The sequence below is a fragment of the Sturnus vulgaris genome, chromosome 4 (assembly GCF_052056855.1).
Source record: "Sturnus vulgaris isolate bStuVul1 chromosome 4, bStuVul1.hap1, whole genome shotgun sequence".
Classification (NCBI taxonomy): Eukaryota; Metazoa; Chordata; class Aves; order Passeriformes; family Sturnidae; genus Sturnus; species Sturnus vulgaris.
The window spans coordinates 46,369,473-46,385,848 of NC_142246.1; the positions used below are offsets into that span (position 1 = coordinate 46,369,473).

Here is a 16,376-nt window from a genome sequence, read left to right on the forward strand (position 1 = left end):
TTCTGCAGTGATGCTATTTTAGCACTGTATTGATAGCAAACACTTTGTCCAGGGGTAGCATTGGTCTGAAAGATTTTACAAGCATATTACACCACTTATTCAACTAACTGCAGTTTTCAGAAGGGTATTATTTTTCCGAAGTGAAATAGTATTTTTAACTTGTACAAATACACTGTGCTGTTACCAGCTTTTAGGTGCAGAGGGTTTTTTGTGTGAGATGGTGAATGCAAAGAACAAGCTTGTTTCTTTCCTTAACTGCAACCATCTACAAAACAAAGTTGGTGCCTAGAAACCAAGCACAAACAATGTCTGAGTTTCGTGGCTCCTTGCATCTGTCCCAGCTTAAGCATCCAACTTCAGGAAGATGACTTTCCATCTGATAAACCCTAAATTCAAGGATATGACGTGCTACTGCAGTGCAAGTATTTACTGGAGATCATTAGTCATTAATTTGCTTCAGGAAGACAAAAAGGAATGGAAGGCCACTCCTCTTCATTGCCCAGTTGCAGTCAGCCCCTGGATGGATCTTTCCACATCATGGCACGGTGCATAGCAATTCCTTTGCTGTGAGCAGCCTCGTGCAGCTTGCAGAATTCAAGCTGCTGCTAAAGAACTTCTTTCTCGTCTCTCATAGTAAGGACAGCTGGGGTTCTCTGCCTCTGAAAGCTGACTTCATTCACTAACTAGGGATACTCCACCACTCCATTTCCCTAAAGGGAGAAGATGCTTCTTCCTGCAGATCAAGTTGCCAGTGTCCGGGAAAGGCGAGGCGGGTGTAATACTCTGCTCTTTTATGAAACAGGAAGATGGTTCTAAGTGGAAAAACACTAAAGCATTTTTGGATACTAAAACTGTTTTCCTTCTGTGAGAGGATTTATCATCTTTTTTGCTGGAGGGGAAAAAAATATAAGAAGGTTATTCTGAAAATAACCTTGCTATTTTGATGTACTTTGTAATGATTGATCTTCTCTTGATTTTTCAAGACAATGTTGAGAATTCTCTTAATCCTATGGAAAACAGGCACACCTGGAACTGCCCAGGGTTTCTGGACTGAATAATTTTCTGTATGCCTGATTTTTCCACTCATTCTTGCTTCTCATGGAATCCTGGTGATCTCTGTAATGGAAATTGCATGTGACATGTCTTTCAGACTCATGGGCTTATCAAGGTAAAGCTGACAATTTCTCTCTTCTCAGTCTCTGACTTTGCATGACAACCTGCAGTAAGTCTTGGCTGTTTTCTGACAGAAGACTGCTTCTGTTTCCCATGAGAACAGAGATACTTTCTTACACTGATAAAATGTCTGTCAGTGCTGGGGTCAAGTGCTGCTCAAAATACACCAAAATCAATGCGGAACTGGCACAAGAAATTATGAAAAGGAGAAAAAGAACTTGAGACTAGACCCAAGAACCATGAAGAGCTTGGTCACTTTATGGGAGAATGTCACAAATTCAATTCTATGGACAAGCCTTGGATGGTAGACAAAGGTGAGTGCACCTGGAATTTTTTAGGTCACAGCTGTGTGGTGCTTTTGCTGCTTTCCAAAGTTTTAGATATTTTTTTCCTAAGCACTTAAACAATTTGGGTACAGAAATCTGTGCCCCGAATCCTTGAGACAATAGTTCAAGAGCTGCATTATGTAAAGGTCAGCTTAAAAACTCTTATATACTTGGGTTAAGGTTTCTAAGCACTGCAGAAAGAAGTTAAAAGGCTTTATCAACTTGCAGGCTGTTCTCTGCCCTAAAATACTGTCCTTCCAATTCCTATCCCGAATAATGTTCATTAAGGCAGTTTCCCTTCCTTTATGAAGGCTGGAGTAAATGCTTTTAGATATCATTTGAAGAAAATGTCCTGGATTCAAATTATTTGTCATATGTATTATGGCAAAGACTTCTTACTTGTTTGCTTCATCCTTTCATTTTGGGTAGTTTGCATCAAATAACGAGTGTAAGGATATTTCCTTTGCTACTAAAAATGACTCCAGATCCACTTTGCACTTTTCTAATTTTTAAGAACTAGTAACAGATATGAGAAGTTTGCAGATGGTGTTGATAAAAAGCACAAATACCAGGATAAACAGAAAGGACAGAAATAAATGAGGTGGGAAGGACATACTAACAATACCAAAATAGCCTTCAGAGATCAAGAGGTTGTGGCTGAGACAAATAATGCCAGAAACACAAGCTGCTGATACAAAACCAGAAGAGAAACATTGCTAGGACATGCTAATGGCCTTCCTCAAAATTCACCAGCTTAAAAGGGCCTCTGTTAGATTAGATTCAACTGGCAATCTGTTTGCTGCTTTTTTTTTTTTATTATTCTCATGCCAACATTAGCTGTAGGACAGATGTGGTCACTGGCTTTTCAAATGGGGGATATAGAGAGATGGTCACAGAGCAAAGTGAGCAGTCTTTCTCCTGCCCTCATTATTCTCCAAGCCACCAGGATGCCTGGTCTTATTCTGCTCAGCTAGTTTCAGAAGCAGTACTCAAGGACTAAATTTCCACTTAATTTAATTGAGAAAATAGCTGTAGGGCTTTTCTGCTATCATTGTTTAGCAGCTATTTTTCCTGAAGCTGCAATTATCACTACCAATGCCATTCAGTGGGTAATGGAGGAAGTCAGGACAGGAAACACTTCCAAACCTCTCAGGTGCTACCCAAAGCACTTATTTGAGAGGCTCCCACTCGAAGACATTGAAGTTCAGATACAGCTTGTTACATCTTCCATTAAGATTCTGCATATAAAGAGCTAATAAATATTTTAATACATTTTTCATTAATTTTTTGGCAAGGAAGGAAAGGAACCAGTTATAGAAATAATTCCCTGTAAAGACCTTTGTAGCTTCCTTTAGACCTGTCAAAAAGCAATTCGTGACTAGTTTTGAGAACTAACAACCCGTTAAACCACCGAGAAGGTTGAAGGTTCATGCCTCCGTGAACACACATTTTAACATGAACAAACCCCAGAAAGCTCTCTTCTTTCGTCCTCCAAAGGACAAGTAACAGGCCAGCCAGGCGGGCTTTCCCTCTCCGCCGGGCGGGTTCTGCCGCAGGGCCGGGCCCCTTCTCGGGAATCCGCCGGGCCCCGTTGCGGCAGGGCCGGGCCCTGTTCTGCTGCACCGCTGGCCGAGCCCGATCCCCCTCCCTCCGGCGTCCCAGACCAGCCCGCGGCTCGGCTGGAATGCGCTGACACTGCTGACTTTCACCAGAAAGCGCCGTGCAGGGGGAGCCATCGACCCGCGGCTGCTGCCGCTGTGCTCTAGGCTGCCTGCAGAGATCCTGGCTTCCCCCAGCACGGCTGCCGAAGAATCCTCCATTGTAAACAGCTCCGCTGCAGCCCGTGCAGCCCAGCGGGGGCTGGGTCGGGCCCCCCTAAAACTGAATGCAGCAAACACCAGAAAACAGTCATGCAGCCAGAGCAGCCACCATCCCTTCTCACTGGGGCCCTGCTATCCTGGCCCTGCCCCCAGCGTGGCCTAAAATACTCCACCCCAACTACTCCAGCTGCTGCCCGGGCAAGATATTAACTCTTAAATCACACAAATAAAAACTGCAAACATCCGTTCTCTCTCTTGAGTAAAAGAAAAGGACAGAAACAAAGACACGCACCAAAACAACATAAAGACATCAGACAACAAAAGTCAAGTCCCAGATGGGAGGGGATGAGGAGAAGCCTTAAGCTGAAATTCTCTTCTTCTAAGCTATGAAGAAAATATAATTGATATATCAGACTCTTTTCTTCGTATTACTCATAAAATGAATTTTGGGGAGATGAAGTGTTGTAACAGCAGTCATGAGCCGAAGCACCAATGCTAAAGTAAGCAGATGTTGAAGTAGTTGTGATCTCATAGGAAGTTTAAACAGAAAAAGAAAAAAGTGATAAAGACCCTTTTCCCACTCTTAGATAGCCCACTGGAGTTTGTTTCTTTGATATGTAGTTGGGTCATAATTATATAGCTTGCAAGACAGAAATTAATTTCCATTTACAGTTTAGTAACAAGAGAGATTAACAAATCTGCTACAAGCCTTCTGATAGAGGAAATAGAGGGCAAGGAAAACTTGTCATCCTTGGGAAGCAAGTCTCAGTAAGACAATGGCAAGTTTCTTTCAAAATTAGCTGGAAAAAAAATTATCCCGGTACTATATGGAGTAAAAATTGCAAAATGAGGGCTTCTTTTGTATAATTCTTTTGTATGCCCTGCTTATTTTTACTCAATGCTCCAGTGTTGGATCCTTTAATCAATTAAACAGGTATGTTCATGATGCAGAAGAAACTAAGTGGAACAACTTTGGGCAGGATGTGCTAGTTGATTTGTGCTGCCTTCAGCCTGTGGTGTGCTAATGCAAGTGTGCCATCAGGTAGTACAGAAAGAAAGAACCTGACAAAGAACTGATCCTCCAGTTCAAGCCTATTAAATAGAGCAGACCAAACGTCCCCTAAAATGCTACCTTTTTATCCATCCAAACCAAATGACAACTATTGATGTGCCACTGTAACACTAAGTGGGAAAGAGCTCTGTGGCTGGGCTTACTGGGGCTATAGCTACACGGACAAATGTCTGAATTCAGCAAGCTTTGAGGCTTTTAGGCTTATATAACAGTTTAGCCTTTTCAGAGTCTGCCAAAGGCTCTAATTACCATGAAGAGAGGTGTGTGTCCCACCTGACAGAACCAAACAGCTCCCTAATGAGCCTTCTGAGGAGCAGCAGGACCTGCTTCTGCAAATAATACTGATTTCAATGCAGCTCAGTTCAATGCAGAAGGGAAACTGCAGCTGTCACTGGGACCTGCTGGTAGTGCATGGTTGGTGGAAACCTGTACATATCTATGGGAACACCAGGACATCCTCTGTCCTCCCCCTTGCATTGCTTCCAGCCATGTGAATTTGGCTCAGAAATGTCAGATTAGGGTCAAGGATATAAAAGGATAAAGCCAGGTTGTGCAAGTTGGTCTGGAGTTGGTGCTAATGGAGTTGTGTCAAATAATGCTAATGAAGTTGTGCCATCAAAGCTGAAGGCAGCGTTGGAAACAAAAATCCCAGTGGCGGAGCAGCAGCAGGATGGACACTGCTTTAAAAATTATGAAGTTGGCTTATATGAGGTTTTAATTCAATTTACCTTTTCCTTTCATCTGCCCTGCAGGCAACTAGTAACACTATTGCAAACTGGTTAGGTTTAGGGCTCAGAAACAGTAAGCTGTGTTTTTGAGGGGGCTTGAAAAACAAAAGAAGTCTTGTGTTTTGCAAATTTGAAACCGGGCTCATTTGGGGCAGTTTAAAGTTTTGACAACTGATATCAAGTCCTATGTTTTACTTCTTGAAAAACTGTCCTGAAGTCCTGCATTCTTGGGGCTTGGAAACTGGCTCATTTGTGCAGTTTTAGGGTTAACAAATTGGAGACCAAGTTCTGTACTGTTGAGCTTGGAAAAAGACACAAATTTGTGGGTTTTGGGGACTTGGAACTAGACTTATTTGGCCAACTTAGAGGCCAAAATACTGAGGCTAAATCCTGTGGTTTGAAGAAGTAGAAATGGGAATTAACTGGTCCAGCTTTGGGGATTGAAAGGAGGTTCATTTGGTCAATCTGGATCTTGGAACACAGGAGACCAAGTCTTGTGTTGCTGTGCTCATAAACATAGACAGCTGAGTGCTGGGATATAGCTGGTTAGAGCCTGGTGCTGGTAATGCCAAGCTTGTGGGTTTGATCAAGCTTATGGGCTACTCACTTAAGAGTCAGATTCCATTATCCTTGTGAGTCCCTTCCAACTCAGAATGTGATTCTGCTTTGGGGTCTGGAACTGGGACTGTGCTGCTGTTCCCAGGCTGGCAGCAGAATCCTAAACCTGAATGTTTGGGCTCAGCCCAGAGGCTCCCCTGCTGATCCTGGGGAGGGTTTGGGGGCAAAAGGCGGCTCCCAAGTCTCCACACAGCGCAGCGCCAGTGCTGTTCTGATGGCTGGAGGAGTGGGGGGGTCAGGGCAGGCCTGAGCAGATCAGAATCCTGGCAGCTGCCATCTTCCCCAAGTCTTTTGTTACCGTCATCATCATCGTCCTCCCCACGCTGGACCATGTGGTGCTGCATCAGGGAGAAGAAACCATGTGGGAGGAGGGAGCCTGGTGGTAGGAGAGGTAACCGGCCACAAATATTCTGATGGCCCCAAAATATCCCAGAACGTTATTAAACTGTTAACAAGAGCAGTTGGATGTGGAGATCAGCTGGACAATTTCCTGGAATGTGGTGCTTCAGGGACTCCCATATACTGTTTTGATTCCCTGCTGATGTTCACGAGATGGTGGTGGTAATGGTGAATTCTTGTGTGTGTGTTATCCTTTCCTGCAGCACCAGGGTACCACACAGAGAGGTCACTGGGCAATAGAGCCCTGCCATGAAGTGTATTTCATTAAAAAACCCCGCCCTTATGGAATTTGGGCTGAGAGAAATATCTTGTTCTTTATGCCTAGGACTTTTACGAACAATTTTAAATGAGGAAAAGATTTTTCAATGGAACGGGAATTACTTGTGTTAACACCTTTTCCAGTTAGTATATAGCAAACACTTAAGAAATCAGTATTCTCTTATAAATGGCTTGGCATCATGTCTCATTTCAAAAGAGTATCAGAAATGCAAATACGAGGATGTGTTTGATTTTTTTGTCCTGCCTGATTCCCTTTGAAGACAAAAAAAAATCCTCCCAGCCATACTCAGTTGTCTTTTGTAGCATTCGCTGGGGGGTAGCAGTGATGGCAGATGTGATTAACGAAGATGGTGTCAACCTTTATATAAACAAATGGTCTACTTAGGTTAAAGCCCTCAAGCTCCTGGAAAGCTCTCTGTGCTATTTCCATTGCAGCATCTGGACTCCCCTGAGATGGTGACACAGCACAGTGCACAGTGCTGCAGCCACAGTTGTGATGACTTTTTAACAAGGCACTAAGCTGTGACAGATGAACCCCTGCTGTATTTCAACAGGTACTAAGCGTCACTTGTTTCTTCAGTCGGTTGTGGCAGACTTTGTTTTACTTCATGTCATATCTGCCAGCACCATTTCTTCATTTATCTCAGTCACATCCCGCAGACTGATATTCGAGGGTGTGTAACTTTACCTAACAGTGCATCTTGGAATTCAAGCTTGTTTTTTTTGAGCAAGAACTGTGTTTTTGAATGAGGCTCCTAAGTGAAAGATAATGACTTATCCATTAGCGCACTAAAACAAATATAATTTCTAGGTGTTGCCACGGCACAACCTGAAACTGCCAACATCGTGGCAAGTAACTGCTGTTGGATGCTTAAGAGCACTTTCCTGCAGAGCTCCTGGCATCCTGCCGGCCACTGCCCAGGCAGGCATAGTTCAGGCTGTGCATGCTCAGTAGGTTCAGCAGCTGAGTGGGAATTTTCTAGTGAGATTGTTGGGGAAAATACACACCGGTTGAAAAATATGTTTTCTTACTGGAACTGAACCGATAATTTGTTACTGAGCTGAGTTCAAACTGGTCACTGATGTTTTCCCACATTCTGAAATGACTGCCTAAAGTATGGGCCTTCAGCAAAAGTGGGAGTGGGAAAACAACATGGGGAAGTGTGAGACTGAACTTCTGCAGGTCCATGCTCAGTTCTGAGCTCTCCTACAGACTCCCCTGATCACAGACAAGTCTCGGCTCCCAAAACAACCACTCCATACCTCCTTAAGAAAATTACAACCCCTCTGCCTTTTTTAATTTCTTACAACAGGATTTTGCAGTATCAGATGCATAGAAGTTTGCAGGTACTAATGGAAAACAAATAATACCATATGCTGCCTTTGTGGCAGTAAACTCTGTCCCATGGGAGGTGGCATCTAATAACATATCAGATGAGTTACTGGGTTGTAAATTTCTTACAGTGCATCTTTTCACTGTGTTTTCTTCAGGCACAAAGAAGGTATGTACATGCTTTTAAAGAGAACATATGTGTTTTAACCACACCTACCAACAGACATGGATACAGGTCTGCACTACTGTGGTATGTTTTCTAGGGAACTTTGCACTTTGAAGAGCACATTGTAGTAATGGAAAACTATTACATGCAGGTTGAAGCACCATAAACTTGCTGGTCTTGCAATGTCATCCCACTTAACTTCATTGTTCCCTTAAATGACCTGTTCTATTTATGCCCTTCTTCCTTTTACCTTTACAAAATGGGAGATAGTCACCTTCAACTGAAGAAAGGAGAAACTAATCCAAGTTATATGAAAAATTTAACCAGACCTGTAATCTTTGGGCTACCTTTTAAAAAGCTGAATTCAGCTCCATGTTTCCATAAGTCTACATTTTTTGGCTCACTGGATGAAGAAGTATATCAAGCAATGCCATCTGTGGCATTTGCTTTGTGGACTAGGGCTTTACTGGCTGCATTTGAGTCACCTCGTCCAGCTGCAGAAGCCCCGCAGTAATCCCTGAGGTGATGGCAGTTGTGGTTTTCCTGCTGGCTTGGTTAGTTTATAGTCATGAACCAGAGCTGACAAGGCTTCCCTTGTGCCATGGCTCCTGTGGGAGGCTGTGCTTGCCCAGACATCCGTGTACTGCACATGGAAGGGCAGGAAGCACTGTAACTGCTGAGCAATTTCTGTTAAACTGCAAAGGGAAGTGTTGCTCACATCACTGGCCACGAGATTACCAGTTTATGTGGTCACAGGTTATTAAATGGCCAACCCAGGGTGCTGGGGGCACATTGCTACAATGTATGGTTTATTGAGCAAACCAAATATAAGCGAACAGAATTTGGCAATAACTGAAGAACCTAAACAGTTAACTCCTTTCTTCCTTGCACTGCAATGGTCTAACACAGACCGTATCAGCTGGGTTGTTCAATAGGAAATAATAGCACTTCTGCCTCCAAGCTGGAGAAACCAGATACGTTGAAACAGAACAGTATGAAGCAAATATAAACTGTGTTATCTCAGACATCCATCTTTCAGTTAAACCAGGCACAGGTGGAGCAAAGACAAGGTTAGACCATCTCTCTTAGTCCTACACAGCACTGCAACGTGCTCACAATCAAAACAGGAAATGAGCAAAAAGGCAATCTCTGCAGAGGACTTAAAAGTGGTCCCTTGCACTGATGCTTCCGGATGAGGGTGAGTGAAATAGTCAGCTTTTATTTGTAGTTGTACCAGAGAACTGGAAGAAATTTGCTTCAGAGCCAGTCTGGTCTTCTACTCTTGCAGACAACCATCCCATAGCATCGCTTTTGGAAACAACCAAGCTTGATCACTGATGTAAATTTTTCAGAGTCTTAGTCAAATGAAGGTTTTGCCTAATATCTGGACTAAAGTTACTAACAGTTTTTATCTAACTGCCGTGCAGCCAGCATCACCCTTTCAGTTATGCTTTGCCCCATGACTTCATTTTACTTTTACAAACAAGCCACCTTCCATTAAGATTATCACAAAAATGTCTGAAAATTTCTGTACCACAGTATATTAAAACATGATTTAAAAAAAAATCAGTGCAATGCTAAGGCTCATTACATGTCTAGTAAAAATATATCCAAAACATCCTAGGATTTTTTTTTTCTGACAGCCACATCTTATTCTTGGTTCCTGTTCATCCAGTGTGCAACTGAAGCTCAAGATGTGAGCTCTTAGAGTGCCTTTTCATGAATTCAGAGCTATATGGTCTTGCACATTACACTATGAAATTTACTTCTCCCTTATTTTATAACTCCAGGCCTTAATGTTGAGGCATTTTGCATAATCCTTCCTATTGCTACAACAAATATGAACAAGGTAGGTGTACAAGACCTCACTGTGAAAAATTCTCCTGTAAAACTTTTCCAGTCTGACAGCTTTTCTTCATTTCCCTTGTCTCAGCTGAAGATTGATTACATTTTTCTTATTGTATTGTATATATACCTTACTGATTTAGAGATTGGCTATATTGGTTGCTTTGGTCCTGGCTCTGAAATCAGTTATCAAAAGTATCTGGTTCTAAGAAATAAATTCACTTTTTTTTTTTTTTTTAAGTAGTTTTGTGCAGAAGGGTAAGTTTTCTGGTATGGAAATAGGCAGCCTCAAGTAAGCAATTTTAGAAAAGTGCAGCAGTCTTCTGCTAACTCTAAGGAGTCTGGTGCTCCATTCAACAATTTCACTGTTCAAAAGGCAAAATAGGAAACCCATGCAAAAGCTACAAATGTGCTAAACTTCCTGGAAAAGCCAAATACAGGAAAAGGCTTAAAATTATTTTTATTTAATTTTTTAAAGGAGGAGGCTCACTTATGAAAAGTACCAAAGGCTGAAAAAAAGCTGAGCTTGCTGAACATCAGCTCAAAAGTAAGCCATGAGGCACATAAATAATTTATATTCTTTTTTTCCCCTTTCTGCACAAGTTAATGCTACTGCAGAGCTTGGTTCCTGCTTTGCCCTTACCCACAAAGAAGCAATAAGCCCCACTGAAGAGCAGAAATAACATGCTAAAGCAGAAACATGCTTTAGCATGTTAAGAGTCCAAAAGCATTAAAAAAAAACTTTGCAGTAGTTAATTTTTGGAGACAATAGTGATTGAACTGATGCAGAGAAGGCAGTACAAAGTAACTGCTACAAGAGTCATTCAGCACATTCATTCATTTGCAGTTTGGCTCACACATGTCCAAGCTGTACATTGCTGGGAAGAGCTGGAGATCTCTTGAGTGACCAAACACAAACCAAAGTTTAATTAAACAATCAATAGCAGTTGAGGCTGTCTGAAACTCAGAAGTCAGTCTAGTCCTAGGCAGTTGTCTACTACTGATTCTGTTGTAAGCTAGCACCTGACTTTGTTGATGTTGATGCCTTTGAGTGCTGAACACTCCTCTCTGTGACCCTTAAGGGAATTTGATAGTTCCTTCACATCTTCATGTGGGCTTTAGTCTTGTGTCTGAGAGGCACTTCTCAAGACCAGCCTATTATATGAGTGATGAAGAGAGAAGTACAGAACCCCCTACTTGCTGTGGGGCTGGGGACCAGAATGGGACCCAGGGAACTGCCAGGCACAGCTCAAGGAAGGAGGCCCTGCACTGATGCTTAAGATGAAAGACCTATGTTTCAAGACATGAGATTTTATGTAAATTAAGGTCCCGTGTGTAGTATGTGAAGACATTTTAAACTGGGTTTTGTAGCATCAACCTTCTAAATAATACAGTAGTTTCCATTTATGCAAGTATTGAAGAGGACACTCCTGAAAGAACCAAATCAAACCTTTAATAATTTTTTTTACTGTGACAGCTCACTGTCCAGCTGGGAAGGTAACAGATATTACATATCTGTGAACTGCAATGCTAGAATGGTTTTACAAATTTCTGTGTTAATAAACATTGAAGCAGGAAGAGATAACAAAGATAATCATCCCAATGTAAGGCACTATTAACCGCGAAATTTTTCTATGGAATGCTTCAGTGCTTTTACAGTAATGATGGCATGGACCCTCGTCCCTGTATACATTTTTCATGCAGTAAACTCAATTTCTTTTCCTCATGATAAAGTGCTTTTGAGTTCAGCAAGTAAGTAATGTTGATTCAGCAACACACAGAGGACACCCACACACATTCAGCTGGCATCACATGGTATCTGCTGAAACACAGCCACCACAAGGAAACAGGCTGTGGCACAGCTCTTCAGGCAACTGCTAGGACATATGGAAACCGCAGGATGTCCTGGGAGGTGAAATGGGATGCATTATTTTAAGACTTTCTGTTTTTGTTTTACAAAAGAATAGTTCAAATGTCACTTCTTTATTTGAGAAACAAACTATTCTATGTATACCTTATAAAAAGCACTGAATGAGAAAATGAGAAACCTACCCTTAGTTTGTTTTTAAAGTTCAGAGCCTGTTCTATTTTAGTCCATGCAAATATGCACTTAGCAAAGGATTCCACCTAAACCATCAGTCAGAAATCTAGGCAATTGCTTTACAATCCCAGAGAGAGCCAGAATTATCCTTACCCATGCAAGAAGGGGCAGCATGTGCCCGCCTTGTTGAAAGTCACTGGAGATGCAGGTGACTTCTGTCATAAAACACATTAACCTTCAGAACAGCGCTGTCATGAAACAGTCCTGGTGGATTTCTTTCTAGGGTGCCAAAAAGCTGGGATGCAAGTTTGCTTCAAACTTGCCATGGAATGAGCCTTGCTGGAACCTTGGGCCTCAGGCTGACACTAGGCAACACAAGAATATTTTTCTGGGCAGGGCTAGAAATCCCCTGTCAACAGCAGCATCTAGCAAGCTTTCAGCTCATTATGAATGACAGTGGATTGAATAAAAACATAGCGCAAAAGTGTCAAGATGGAGAATGTTAGAGCTCATAAGATAAAAATTAACTCTAGTATCTATTGACTACAAACATGGAAAAAACCAAACACCAGGAATGCAGGATATAAATCATTAACAGTGCTGAAAGTTAAAGGAATAAAAGATTTGACTACTTCACTGTTTTTATGGGAAACTCCAAAAAACCCTTTGCATCTTATCAGAACCCATGACAGTTAAATACCTTATTTCTGGTACACTTCTTCATGACTGTGTTACAGGGAAGGTTACTGAAGATTGAAAACTCCTTTTGAATCCTCAGAATGATTTTGCAGCTTTCAGCCTTCTGAAAAAGTTCCCAGGGCTGAATTCAAATCGGAATGAAAGGCACATCTCCCACATCCCGGCACAACTCTTTGCCCTGCTCTAACTGCTCTTGTCCTCTTCTTTAAGAATTCATCCAAACTCCCCCTCTGCAAAATCACTGTGAAGATTCAAAGGGAGTCTTCAGCAGCAGGCCCCAGTAAGCTCAGTCACAAACCTGCTTTTAACTGCCACTCATCAAAATGAGTAAAAAGAAACACATGGTACAGGAGCAGAGCTGACTCTGAATTAAATAGATTCTGAGCTTCCCCAGGAGAACTCTGAAGCACTTAGGAGGAAAAATCTCTGTGCACTACTACACAGGAAGCAAGTACCTTCTGTGTAGGAATTGCTACACTTTTTTTTTTTTCTCTAGTGTCTGTATTACACAGGAATTTGGAGGGGGAAAAAGAAAGGTGGCAATCAAGAAATAAGCTTTCAGAAAAGGAGGGAGAAGGGTAACATCAAATAGATCTGTGCTACCAGTCTCAGAACTTAAGTGGAGGACATTAGACTCTTTGGTTTGTTTTTTTTTTAGTAACAAAGGAAGAACCTTAATGGCAGAACAGTTACTCGTGAAGACCTCAATTCTTTTTCTAGGATCCTTAGCTCAATTTCTAAATTTCTTTGCAAAACATTGTTAGTACAACACATGGTTTAGTCTCCTGGGAAACTAGAGTAAAGCCACCAATGCACAAGTAAATTTGATTAATCTCAAGTCTTAACTATACTTTAACCCTCCTCCCCTGCAGCTGGTAAAGTCCAGCTGACAAGACAGGCAGGTCTTAACAACGAGGCTCAAAACACTAAAATGTCCAACAGTCCCATCACCATTGATGTATATCCAAAATAAGCAATAGAGGCTTGTTTGGTTTTTCTTTCTTTCTAAAAAAAAACCCAAAAAATAAAAAAAAAACCACAAAAAACAAAAAAAAAAAAAAAGCAAAGAAAAACAAAGAAAAAGTTAAGCTAATTCATTAGAACAAGAAAAACAGATATTTTGAAGGAAAGAGAAAAAATACAGCAATTTGTATGCTGAATACCCTGAACTAAGAGCCAAGTTAAACTCTATTGTTAACAGAGCTCAGCCAAATACTGTCTTATCTCTATAATCACAGACAGAATGAAGACACTAGGAAGCAAAATAAAAAAAAAATTACTCAAACACTTGCATGCCTTTAGTTCTCTTATCCACAAAGCATCAAAAGTAGACTCAAAATGATTAATTTTTTTTCCTCTTTCTACAACCGGAAGACTCAGAGAGGCCTAGAAATGTTTGTTCCCTCAGTAAAACTGCATCATCATGCTTTTCCTAATCTTGTTAGGATGAGGACATGACTGTGGGATGCCAGACAGTATTTCTACTCTTAGTAGGAAGCAAAGGACAGTTATGTGGGTGCCCAGCTCTGTGGAGTCTGTTCAGCAGCACAGAACAAGCTCAGAGAAATGCCTGAGGATATCAGGCACTTGGTTAATGTGAGGTCTCATTCAGCACCTAACAAGATGCCTAAATACAGAAAGTGACAGCAAAGGAAATGCCAAAAACCTGCTTGAAGGCTTTGTAACACCAGCCAGGTAGCATTAAAGACACCTCAGTCTCACCCTGTGACCTGCCATTCCATATTCACAGGCTACTTTCAGCCCCACCACTAATAGCTACTGACAGAGTGGCTTTCAATAATTTTGTACTGATATAACCAGCTTTCAGAAGGGACATGAATGAAAGAAAGGCTTAAAACAATAAACAGGCAATATTTAACACGAAGATTTATTAAGCCAAAGCACTGACTCAAATGTTATTCAAGCCAGGAAGAGAATTCCTGTTACAGACCAGCATTTTGGCTGACAGTGAATTTTCCTTAATTAATAGCTCATTTCCTTGCTATGGACTTCTTGCACCTAGGACATATGTTCCAGCTAGCTTGAGGAAGGATTGCTACAATAAAAACCAGACAATTAATTTGTGAACTAGGACAGAAGAATGGTCACTTTCTACCACCCATTCTGAGCAATATGCAAATCCATGTACCTTGTACATTTATCACCCACACTTCAGTTAGCATCATTTTCCTCTGAAAGGAAGTCCTCAGCAGTGTGCCAGAAACTAACGTGGCTCCCTTCTCATATATATTAATTAAATCCTCAACCAAATGAGGACAGGAAGATGAGCCCTTTTCCCTTGTAATGTTTTAAAATGCAATTAAGAGTAAATGGTACAACTGCAAGATGCCTAGACAGACGCACACAGGTGGGTTCCAGAAGCAGAACGATTTGGTACAAGCAATGTTCATTCTGAACACAAAGTGATGGCATCAGGACAAGCCAAGAAAGAATAGGGACTAATTAAATTCCATTAAATTAACATAAAATCTAGACACCATACTCTGTAACAGCTCTGTCTCAAACACTGCCTGATCAAATCCCTTGGACTGTGGTATAACAGTCCTTCCGCTTCCATGCCACTTGGACTCCAGGTATTCCAATTGCACTGGTAGCCTGCTGTACCCTGGGACGGAGACCCTGTACCCTGAGGCTGCAGCAAGAGCAGCTCCTGTCAGAAGAGCTTTAATCCAGTCACACCCCTCCGGCCACTTGAGGGGAAAAAGAGGCTGTGTATTCTCAATGAATTGCGAATATTATCACAGCAGCTTCACTTTCATATTAATTAGAAAACACATATATAGGCTGGGAGGGATAAAGAATTATGACAAATTCACACAAGACACAAATATTATCTGGATTGTACAAGATCAGAATTTGAGATGACCAGAAGTTTACATGCAAGTTAAAACTCACTATTATTAGTCCCAATTCCCCTTTCCCATTCTCATCCCCTTTGCTTCCTCTGCATAAAACAGAGCTCAGTTTTCTTCAGAACGAATGTAGAAGGAATACTGACAATTTTATATGCATTCAGATATTCCTGGAAGCAACCAAGTCATTGGCAGGAGTTAAGGGAAGTTACAAAGCCACCTGCCCATTTAAGCTTTAAACAACTCTAAGCCACATGCTGCTTGACCCATATATTCTCAAAATCCTAGTGCCAACAACCAACAACAGCTCCTTACCCTCTACATTTGCAATACTCTCTTTGGTGATTGCAAATCAGTTTGGTAACCATCATCTAAACCAGCAGACAAGCACTGTAAAAAAGAAGTGAGTGATCAGCATACACATCTTTTTTAAAAATCCTCTGATTTTTTCCCCCTCTGGTGTTAAGCAGGCACATAGTAAAACAAAACAAAACACCAATCTGAAAATAGATTACTTGTCTAGGTATCTTTAAAGATCGAATGATGAAAAAGCCTGAACCTTTGGCACAAAAAGACTTCAAAATTAACACTCCTAGAGAAGGAAACACCAGAATGAAAGGAGGAATGAACAAAGCAGATAAAGCTGTCAGTTCTGGCAGAGGGGAGAGCCTAAGAAGTTCCCAAACCCTAAAGTAAAGCTGAAGATGGAAAGAATCAGAGCTAAAGCCAGGATGTTCTGAATTTGCATGCACCCTATAAAAGGCCTGACAAAGATACTTTAAAACCTGAAGGCTTGAATTTATTCAGGAATGAGCCTTATTTCTTTTGTGCACATTCGCCAATAAGAGTTTAATGGACCAAAATTCAGCTTTGCAACTTTAAAAAAACATAAACTGCTTAACTCACTGGGCATCCTGAGCAGCACAGATACATTTAAGTGTCTGCTGGACGTGGCAGAATGAACACCTTTCTGACCTGCAGAAGCAAAACGAAACAGCAGTTTG

General features: G+C 41.4%; 1 long non-coding RNA gene across 1 annotated transcript in view; it reads left to right on the forward strand.

Moving 5' to 3' along the window:
- The first annotated feature begins 273 nt into the window (after positions 1-273).
- LOC148223999 (uncharacterized) overlaps positions 274-16,376 on the forward strand; it is a 32,441-nt gene continuing 16,338 nt past the window's right edge. Inside the window, exon 1 of the long non-coding RNA XR_015803281.1 lies at positions 274-1,487. This is a non-coding gene — a long non-coding RNA (uncharacterized LOC148223999). The remainder of the gene's footprint in view (positions 1,488-16,376) is intronic.